The sequence below is a fragment of the Aedes aegypti genome, unplaced genomic scaffold, assembly GCF_002204515.2.
Source record: "Aedes aegypti strain LVP_AGWG unplaced genomic scaffold, AaegL5.0 Primary Assembly AGWG_AaegL5_hic_scaff_1388_PBJ_arrow, whole genome shotgun sequence".
In the NCBI taxonomy this organism is placed as follows: Eukaryota; Metazoa; Arthropoda; class Insecta; order Diptera; family Culicidae; genus Aedes; species Aedes aegypti.
The window spans coordinates 1-11,318 of NW_018734820.1; positions in this window are offsets into that span (position 1 = coordinate 1).

Genomic DNA, 11,318 nt, shown 5'->3' on the forward strand with positions numbered 1-11,318 from the left:
AATATCCGCCCCTTGAAAATACGTAGCAAATCAGCACCCCCCCCCCCCTCACCATTTTTTTATTTTTTGCCTCTCAGTCGATTGGGCAAAAATGAAATCAATAAAATTCCAGAAATTCAAAACAAAGTTCGATATTATCTGATATTATTACTGGACTGAAAACATTAGGATATCTAAACGAATGATCTCTTGATATACCGTAGCACTTATACAACTCATAATGAAATAATAAAAATCTTCTTTCGGCTGATAATTACCGTGTGATTTGGAAAAACTGAATTGATAAGATAATTCAGATAACATTCGAATTTGATAACCTTTTAATTAATCCAGGCTGTTCCATCAAGAGCATATGATATATCAAAAACAAACCCGATGAGTTGACTTAGTGGAAATCTCCTGCAATATAGAACGCACTTAATCAATATTTTGTTTTACTATAATAATGTTAATATTTGCCCAAATGTGCATATTATATTCCATTGAAGAATTGAAGCTCCAACAGTAAATATGAATAAAATTAGAACGGATGATTCTATGTCTTGTTAACAAATGGAAGTCGATAAGGCATTGATTATTATTTTTACTTATTAATCTTTTTTTTTTTTTCATTTATAAATTTAATAGTTAGGCACGGAAACAGTTCTATATTGACATAACTATTTGAAGTTTCATAAAATTTGATTTTGATTGCATTTATCAGGGAAATTTAAAATTTATTAGAAAAAAAAATTCTTGCCATATTAATGTTTTAAAGCTGAATCATCATTTTATAACCCAAGTTTAAATAAGTCAGGCAAAAAAGTTTGATAAAAAACTATTTGTCATTTTTTTCAGCTTCTACTCTTTTTTACCAAAATTATTCAAAAATGCTACGTCCACAAGGTGGAACCCCTCCCTCTCCCTCGTCACACATCGTCACAAATTCGTGAAGACCCCCCTCCCCCCTAAAATGCTACGTCATTTATGGACGACCCCTTACCACTCTAGATTCAATTGATCATGGAAAACTATTTTGGAATTTTGGATAGCTATCAATTCCATTGCCAGACACGCCGATTTTCTCTGTTACGAGGAAAGGTAAGGATAATGATGATAATATCATCACTATCCATATGATATTATGACAGTTCTTCCTCATCTGTAGAGCCTTTTAACCACTGCTTCCATTATTTAGGAATATTGTGGTATGACCCATATTTTATTTGGTGCTCATCAAATATCCTTTCACAATTGAGATGTGATAGACATTGGTTGATGTGTCACACTGTCCCAACTGGGCACAACTCGTTTTATAAAGTCTATTACCCTATTAGGACTACCTTGCCAAATTTCCAAGGGCTCCAATAACCCTTTTCCAAATGTTAACGTTCTTTGATTAAGCAATGCTCCGCAGTTGCAGAGTAAATGCTCAGCAGTTTCGTCTTATTATGACAGTTACTCGAAGAGAAGCCTCAGCGAAGCGACTTACGGACGCCCTCGTAGATGTAAAAGAATTTAATGATGGGAAGGGTAATGGTCTAAGATTCAGTCTAAGCAATTTAGTATAAAATAAAAGAGCCCAGGAAGCATTAAAAATCAGCAGATTATTGGAACAAACTGACCAAAATTCGGTCATTTATTTACGTCAAGGAGAAGCCGTTTCCACAACAAATCATTTTGTTGGGAAATTCGATTCACATCCTTTAGGTGGCTTCGTATCTGAATGGAACTCAACCTTTTCGTCTTAATTTGTCAGTGTCACGCTTATCACAAACAAAGAAAACCTATCTGGGTGGCGTAGCACCGGCTGAACCCCACTAGTTGGGTTTTTCGAAAATCTAGCACTAAGAACGCCACAAGCCAACTTAAATAGGATTTTTGCGAAGAAAAAGAAATACTTTTTTCACTTTATAAATCATTTTTCCATAGAACACTTGCTTGTGGAATAGCACCATCAGCTGATCGTGTTCTATTTTTCAGCAGCCGAGTTGAAAAAAAAAAAACGCGTAACCGAAGTAAACGTGACAGAAACCTCAAACAGCAGCCGCCCGCATGCACGGCTTGCTGAGATCTGTCCTACTTTAGTTAATCCTAAACTGGTACAAAAACGTCGTAAGTAACTAAACAAATTGCGTTTCATTTTGTTATTAAGTATTTTGTGGGAAAACTATAGAAAATCATAATTTTTGGATACGTGCTGCTCGCATGTAAAGTTTTGAGGATACCCGAGCAGGAATTAATAACTCGCACCTATCTGTGAATACTGTATTTTGGTATCATACCATAATTAGGATATTGTTCAGTAGTTCAAGTATAATTATGATATAATCGTAAAATATTTTTTAAACAATTGAAAATACTCCATTGTGATATTCCGTAGCTATTAAGAATTGCTTGAGGCATTGAGATACTATTGAAAAATTTCATTTCTATATGAGAATTTATCAAGTATTATGAAGGTATTGCCATGCCTGATCCAATTATCAGTTTGTTTTATGTGGAATATGCATGAGATATTATTGGAGTTATTTTACCTCTTAAGCAGGATTCATTCATACCTCATTCAGGCAGTAAGTATTGGAAATTATCTGGTATGGAATACCTCAGCTTGGTATTTTGCAGCAATTTTCTTCTTCTTTTCGGGTTCACGTGAAAAAAAAAATTCAAAATGTAGAATTAGTTAAAAATAGATATAGAAATCTTTTTTTTCTCGAGACCATATAAAAAAATAATAACTACGATGTGAAAAAGTAATCAAGATATAAAGCCAATATATGGTTCATTTTTGTGTTACATCTTGCCAAAATTGGTACTGGGAGTAATATGCGATTTCTCTTCATTCAATTCGATTTGTTTGTTTTTTATAAACAAATTGTATTGTCTCGTTGGTATAGCTGAAATATCATTGGAAGATACATATGTTGAAAAGTAATATCAACACAATTTTTACGAAAATGCAGATGAGACTGACTTGCGATTCACGACAGTATAAAGCTGACGATTGAGTTAGCTTTTAAAAGCTAAACTTTGTTTGCACATATGGTAGCTTAACGTTTTCTGAGCGCAACAGTATATTTTTGAGATTTTTGTTTTCAGCTCCAAATCAATAAAAATCACGGAAATAAATGTAGTTCGTCGAAATACGGACATGACAGCTTACTTTTTATTATAAATTTGAGTGGATTTGGTTTATCGTGCACAATTTGTTTACGAATTGCAAAAGAAGCCATGGTGCGAGGATGAACACTAGGTTGTCTGAACGAACAGCTTGCAGCTCGTCAATAGGCCAGGGGAAGTGGTTCACCTAGAGTGAATTTATGTCAGAGAAAAAGTAGATTTTGTATAAGAATTGACAGAAAAATGAATGACAAGTTCATCCACTTATCCTGGCCTATGCTATGTTGTTTAGATTTATTTCTCTCTTCCGAATTTTTAAATATTTTTGCATATTGTTGCGGAGCTCAGATTTTATTAAAAATGGTATTTTGGAGTTAGTTTTGAACAACAAATGAAATAATCTCAAGAATCATCAAAAACTCAATTAACAGATATATGCTTTTTGACCAATGTTTAAGATTATGTCAGATCTTGTAGTGCAGGGTGTTCAATATTTGTTTAATCATCCGTAAAAGTGTTGCAAATTAGTCCTACAACAAGCCAATCATATTGAAGATAGGAAAGCCTTTTTCCACACGTCTCACTAGAAATACATATTCATAAACCGAAAAAAAATCTTTCTCGCATCGTTGTACCTAAGCCTGCCACCTTTGGTGGGTGGAACAAATTCAAACGGAAGGCATGAACACATCAATGGCTCGACTTAGCCCACCATCAGATAGTGCGCGCACCATGAATGACGACGGGTGAGCGAGCAATAATAATGATGAATGTATAAACTAGACGCGGTCGTTAAAAAAAGAGCGAAAAATTGAAGTTAATGATTTATACTTAAGCTTCGTGATGTTTTTCTACCTTTCCGCACGTTGTTGAGCTTCCTCGTGTGGAGCAGCCAGTGCTCCACCATAAAGACCCCAAAGTAAACTTTAAACACCTTATCTTAATTAAACTTCCTCGAAGCGACGCAATCGGGAAAGTGAATACTTTTCAAACACACAGACACGAAACAAATGGCGATTGCTTCATGGCGAGTTTTGTGTTTATGGGGTATGGTGCGTTTGTTTAATAAACTCCGCCGTCGACGAATTGCCACATTATGAATTCAATTGCACCTCAGGTCGACCACAAAGGAGTTTTCATTTCGTCGGACTAATTGAAAATTAGTGCCGGATCATTTGTTGCGGAATGGAAGGCATTAGGGATTCAATTGCTTTGCGGTCAAAAGTAGATCAACGAGCACGGTTCAGTGAATCTGGGTGCTTGAAGAGATAGCTGGTACGAGACCGGTTCAGTTAAGATCGCATAGGGTTCAGAATTAGGGAATCGATGCCGCGGCATGCCGGTTATAGACCCCTTGCGTATTATGGACTCCTTACAGAAAAATATAAAATTAACACTCTAAACATCCCATATATGATATATACATTAGCCTGGGACACGGTTATATGGAAAATTTAGATTCTCGATAGGTATTTCTAAAATTTAGATCTCGATAGGTATTTCTACGATTAACAATATTGCTGAAGACCGCAAAGCAATCCGATTTGTATAGAATTATGCAGATTCACAGTGAATTCTTACAAATATTCTCAACAAACAGGATTGAACTCATCACAAGAGTTCTTCGTTGAATAAATAAATAGTGAAGCTCTTTTGATACTCTTGGGCAAATGGATTGCTGAGGATTCTTTGATTTATGTTAAAAAATTCATAGCTTCATAGCTTTCTTGGAATCAAACAAGAGTTTCGCCTGCTCAAGAATATCCCAGCACCAGCCATCATAGGCCATGTCTATCGAATAATTGCGAAACCATTCTTGAAAAGCAAAGGGTTAGCCATTGAACTTTGTGCCGTTGTGAAAAGTTATTGTTTAAATTAAGATACACATAACAGATATGTGTTCATATAATTATCTCCCAGAACTTTCTTTGAATTCTACGGGATGGACGATCTTTTAGATGTTTCAAGAAATTATTCATATCTTTTTGTTAAAAACTTTCAAACCTTAATGAAAATAAATCCTCGAGCTGTTTAGTGCAATAACTATAATAGATTAAAAACCAAATTAAGGGCTCCCACCCCACTGTGTTGGATTTTGTCGATTTCATGCGCTTTTCGGATAGCGTCCAAATTGTTGATTTTAGCGATACAGTTTGTTCGGAGAAGTTTCATGGTACATTAAAGCGCATCTTTTAATGCAAAAAGTTGTTCCACCTAGCAGTGAGAGAGAAAAACTATTTTTCAAAACATTTAGATAGATGTTTGGTGTCTTGTTTCAAATTGTCAATTCTACAACTTTGCCAAAGACACAATTTTTCTATCTCTTATACTTTTTAAGATATATGCCGTTGTATGTGAATGGCCCCTAAAAATAATATTTTTGATCATAACTTTTTTTCCAAGATTTTTAACATTTTTTTTTTGTTTTCTACAAAGTTGTTTGTCACGTGTTTTTGCTGAACATATCATCACGCTATCTTTTTTGGTAACAAAGCTATTTATGAATTACTCGTTTCTCAAGGGGTATAACTTCCTTCTATAACTGCCTTCGGTGCAAAATGGCGCGGAGGCAGTGCTTCGGAAAGCCCTAGCAATACGGTTCGTTTTCGGGACGCCGAGAAGTTTTACGATTCGCGTTGTGTGAGCTGGTTTCATGCTTATAATGACACATTTTTCATGACAGCGTTAATTTTATGAAATATTCATACAAACTTTGTAACAAACTTTGTATGTTTCGTCACTACAAGTGTCGGCATTATGTCTGTTTTATATGAGTTCAATATACATATATTTTCTCTTTTTGACATTACTAAAACATCTTTTGAATAGTTCGACATTATGGATGTTGGCGTATATTTTAAAATTTCTACCAACATTTTTCATCACGAGACAAAAATGTTCAGCGTTACTCTTATGTAATTTTCAAACAATCTATGTATGGTTCGTCACTACATGTGTCGGCATCGTTCCTGTTTCATTTTTTATTATTATTATTTATTTGCGACACTTTACCATTAATGTGGCATTCGTGTCGAATCGTTCCTGTTTCATATTATTTAAATTATATACATATATTTTTTGAAAAACATCTTTTGAATGGTTCGACATAACGGATGTTGGCGTATTTTTTAAATCTTCTACCAAAAACTTCTCGAGATAAAATGCAAAACGAGCTTTAAGTTTAAGTCGCATTTTTCCTCCTTGTCCATGGATCGCATCACTGACCGATGGTGACTTCCAGATCTTTTCCTCCCTCACTAATAAACACCCTTCCCATGATGATTGTGCAGATGCAGAGGTATTCTCGGTATCTAGAAGCAACAAGCATTACATCCTAACATTTCTTCCCCATCCCAACTGACTGTAATGACTTGGCCGGCGCCGTTTTTGATCAATAATACTAGATCTGCTAAAATTGCACTTCGAGAATAAGCGGAAACTCCCATCCCTTATTCATTTGGATCGTAGTGTAATTCTTACCAGTTCCGATCAATAACGGAGCAGCAACCATTGACATGTACCTAGAGTCAGTCTATAACTGCCTTCGGCGCAAAATGGCGCAGACAACTCTTACAAATCGAAAAAGTACCATAATATTAGTACCAAACAAATAAGCCTTATTTAAACGAATTCGACCGATAACTCCTTTACTTTAGGAGATAGAAAGGTGCGGTGTGGGTTAAAGTCCCTCTAAATAGGAAACATTAATACACTTGTACATTAGACTGATGCAAATTTTGAAGTTTCTGCTCCCCTATACTTAAACGATGTCTATTATGATAAAAATCATTCTCCCAAAACATGAAGTGATTCTGAAGAAATATGACAGCGCACACGCCATTTGAAGTGTATATAGAAATTACTATGGAAAAGGCAAACCGTTTGTGTTCAGTCCTCTAACTGCTCGTAATGATAATCTATGGAAAAGAGAACATATTCTTCTCATGTGAATTCTTCCCAGCTACAACTTTGCCGAAGACCACATTTTGATTGGACATAAGGATAATTTGTTATCATTGATATCAAAGTTTAAATCATGCTTAGATGATCATTCAATTTTTTTCAGAGCAACACTGCTTTTTTGCTGTAGAACATAGTAGCCTGGATTACTTTGATCTATTCTTCCCGCCAGGAGCACCACTGTTGCCTGCCGAGCAGTTGGTTAAGCATGCAAAATGCAAACCCACTTTATGATTATGAATAGCAATTTATCCTGACGTCCAATCGAAATGTGGTCTTCGGCAAAGTTGTAGCTGAGAGGATTTCACATGAATAGAGTTTGTTCACTTTTCCATAAAATATTATGACGACGAGATAGAGGGCTGAACACAAAAGGTTGGCATTTTCCATAGTAATCTCCATATAAACTTCAAATGGCGTGTGCACAGTCAAATTTCTTCCGAATCACTTCAAACTTTAACCATAAAAAAAATTCGTTTAAGCATAGGGGAGCCAAAATTTCAAAATTTGCATCACTCTATTGTACATGTTAGAAAAACGACGACCTCTGATAGCTGCTACAGTAAAAATTTGTGTTGGTTTGAGGGATCATTAATTTGGTTTTCGATGAGATAATCACAAAAAAATATGTTTTATTCAAGACAATGAAGAAATGATGATGGCAGAAAAGTGGGGAGCAAATCCATTGACCTGTTTGTTTCAATACAAGAAGATAAAAGAAAGGGAAAATATCTTATCAGAATTACAGCAGGATTCACTTTAGTGAATGCCTTCAGGATATATTTTTTTTTAAAAAAGTTGTTCTTTATGGAAATATTCTTGCTCATCCAATGAAAACTTAAAAGAACAGCCGATTTAAGAAAGAAGTGAAATTTTCTGGTGAAATGTTTGCAGCTTTGACGTGAATAACTGTAACAACGTGATGCTATGGCACAACCTAAATTCATAAGAAAGGAAAATATTTGTTCAAAAATGAAATTGAAACACCACCAAGAAGTCCAAATACCGGTGATCACGCAGCTGTTCAGCAAGAACATATTGAGGTTATGGGTTCAAATTTTTCCGGTGGCAGATATTATGTATTAAACATTTCCTTGACAAGGAAAGATCTCAGACAATAAAAGGCTTATTTTATTAAAAGCCCATCCACAAAGTTTTTAACGCTGAAGGGGGCAAAAAAAGTTGTGGGTGCTTGTCCTCAAAATGTTACATACGCAATATGTAGAATTTCCATACAAAAAATGGTACGGTAATGGTAAATTAAAATTTTTAGCGTTATGAAATTTGTGAATGAACTCTTGAACTGCGAAAGTGTCCACAGAGCTGATAAACAAGCACTGTCTCAGAAAGAGTGAGAAGAAGATAGTTGCCAACAAGATATTTCGAAAGAATAGCTGACATATAAAAGAAGGGAAAATATATGATGAACATATAACCGACAAATTTTAAGCGCCATCAATTACCAGTTTTCATTAGAGCCGCATTTTTGCCAGCAAAAAAAGTGCAGTATCTCATACTATTCGGGGTAATGGCTCATTCGGAGTAGTGGCGTTTGGGGTAATAACCCATTCGGGGTAATGGTTTTCGGGATAGTGACCCATTCGGGGTAGTGGCGTTCGGGGTAATGGCGTTCGGGGTAACGGAATGGAGCCTTTTTTATTATAGCGGTGGACAGTGGCCGCCTTTTTTATAACATGTACAAGTATTTTAGTGTTCTATGCCACAGTGAAACGATTGTCTATCAGGTTGGTCTTTAAGCGGGTTCCATACATCATCACTTGCAGCGATATTATCAAGGGGATCTTCCATTGCCACAAAATCTTTTGGAAGATCCTAATGATAGTTGACCGACATCTAAAACAATATTTGCGAAGGAAGTGGGTAGCAGCGTCCCGAAGAAGATTCTACTACATCCTAATTATGTGCTTATTATAGCTATCCTTTTCATAAAAAAATCACCCTTCTTTCAAAATATACTGTTCTTCAAAGCATTACAGTGTGGCTGTGTGAATCTCACCAAAATTAGAGGACACATCCAAACGAATCCTAGTATGTAAAAATTATTTGATGACAAGCCAACTCCTTTTTTAACTCTAAATATTAAAAAAAAAACACTGTTACGCCAAAGTTGTTTAGTACTCATAAGAAATTGTACAATTATCTCCCCACCTTCTAATAACAATTAGTCTAACAATATTATGCTTTCGGGGTAATGGCGTTCCGGGTAGTGATCCTGTGGGGTAATGGTTTTCGAGGTAATGGCGTTCAGGGTAATGGCATTCGGGGTAGTGTCATAGAGTCGAATTTAGTACTATACCATCTAGTACACGACACTGAAGACGGCCTTACAGTTGAGGTCAAAATACGCGAACAGTTTGGATGAAAAAAAAAAGAAAATTTCAAGCTGTAGGATCATTTTATCCTCTTTTTTTATTATTATTTTAGTCATCCGAGAAAAATACGTAAATTTAAAAACTGAAGAAAAAAAAATTAGTTCACCTAAAAATCCAGCAGTACGGATTCTTATATAATCAACTAAATCTTTTCATGGATCATTCATCATTCATGGATTCTACCAGATTCTTTAAAACTGAATAGCTCTAAAGTGTTCAACTTTATCTGCACGAAAGATAATGTATACGGCTCACTGAACCGAATCTCGCCTGAGTTTGTATATTTTAGGTGTTATTTTTTAATTCGATTCGATCGATTGCTAATTTGAAAAAAGGGACTAAACACCATATTTGAGATGAGATTTATGTGCATCTAAAATACATAATTCATAGCAAATCGAATCGTGTTTGATGTGAATGCATTAGGAATCGTTTAACATAATTTTATATGTTTACTCCTAATTAATTTGACTGTAGAAATGGAATAGTTCCTAAAGTAATGCAAATAAACAAAGAAAAATGTATCAATGGGAAGCTTAGATACATATTATCATTTAAGCCACACCAAACGCCTAACCAAATCTTAATCTATTACAAAATAATTCCCATCCATTTTGATGTCGTGTAGTATACTTCTTTTTTCTCAACGACACAATAATCACATAATTTATCGCTTTAAATACCCCATTCTTTCAAATCACCAGCTTAGGACCGTTTTCGGCACAACAATGTTTTTCTTTTTGTGTGTACGTTGTTGATAAATCCAAACCAATAACTAATTAAGTACTTTTAACGGAATTACTCATGTGACATTCGGAAAACTTCAAGGGCCTGTCGTCCATCAACTACGGAGGGGGAACAAGACACACATTTGCGTATAAGCTCAATGAAGTGGAACACGGCATGGTAAACTCTTCGCTAAGGTTAATCCCTTACGTCGAGGGCGAGGTTAGAACTCAACTGATGGGTTCAAGTGAATCAAAAGGGGAAAATGAAAGAAGACGAGAAAAAAATGAGACCCACTGTCGTATGCATAGCAGTGTATGTCAAATCATTAGATTATGCATTGGAAAGAAGGGAACAAGGCAGTAATATAAATAACATCAAGTAACAACACGTCAAAAGGGGTGAATAGCAAATGAAGTGGCTGCTCGGTGAAGCAGCTAACTATAGGGGTCTTCTTCACACATTACTGGCGACGCTTGGCCGATGCAACTCGATACACTGCAGGTTCTCGATCATCAAGGGTAAAACAATCAACCAACGTGCATTTTAATTAGAATGTTAAATTCGATATTAAAGTTCATTACGAAGGGGATTAGTTTTACTGGCACTTGCACCTTGCTTGGGCTTCCCGATGGGAATTGGGTTCAGGTTAGTTGGATTGGGATCAGGTCATATCATGGGAGCATGTTGAGTTGCATATATGTATGTAAATGAACCCAGCTGGTCTTATTTCGCTTATGACGTACATTTAAACGCAACGACTGGCTTCATTGGGTTCTGTCAATCAAAAGACAACCTGTTAAAAGTTTATGAGGAAACTTTATTCTTTACAAACGCCATTTGCTGAAACCATTAACAACATCATTACTATCACAGGCAGATATCAAGCGATCAACCAGAGACTGGTTTTATCGTGCACAATGGCAAATATAAGTGCTGCCTCATCAACGGTAACAATTAAACATCGTAAACAATTTACGATGATTTTACGATGCAAGGAACTTCAAAGCAAAAAAAAGTCGATCGTCAAGGCTGTTAAATTGATTTATTCCCATTGGTGAAATGGAAACACTCAAACGACCGCGAGTAATAAAAGACAATCCAAGTGTCACCACTTCTGAGGCTGAACAAAGGCGTAGA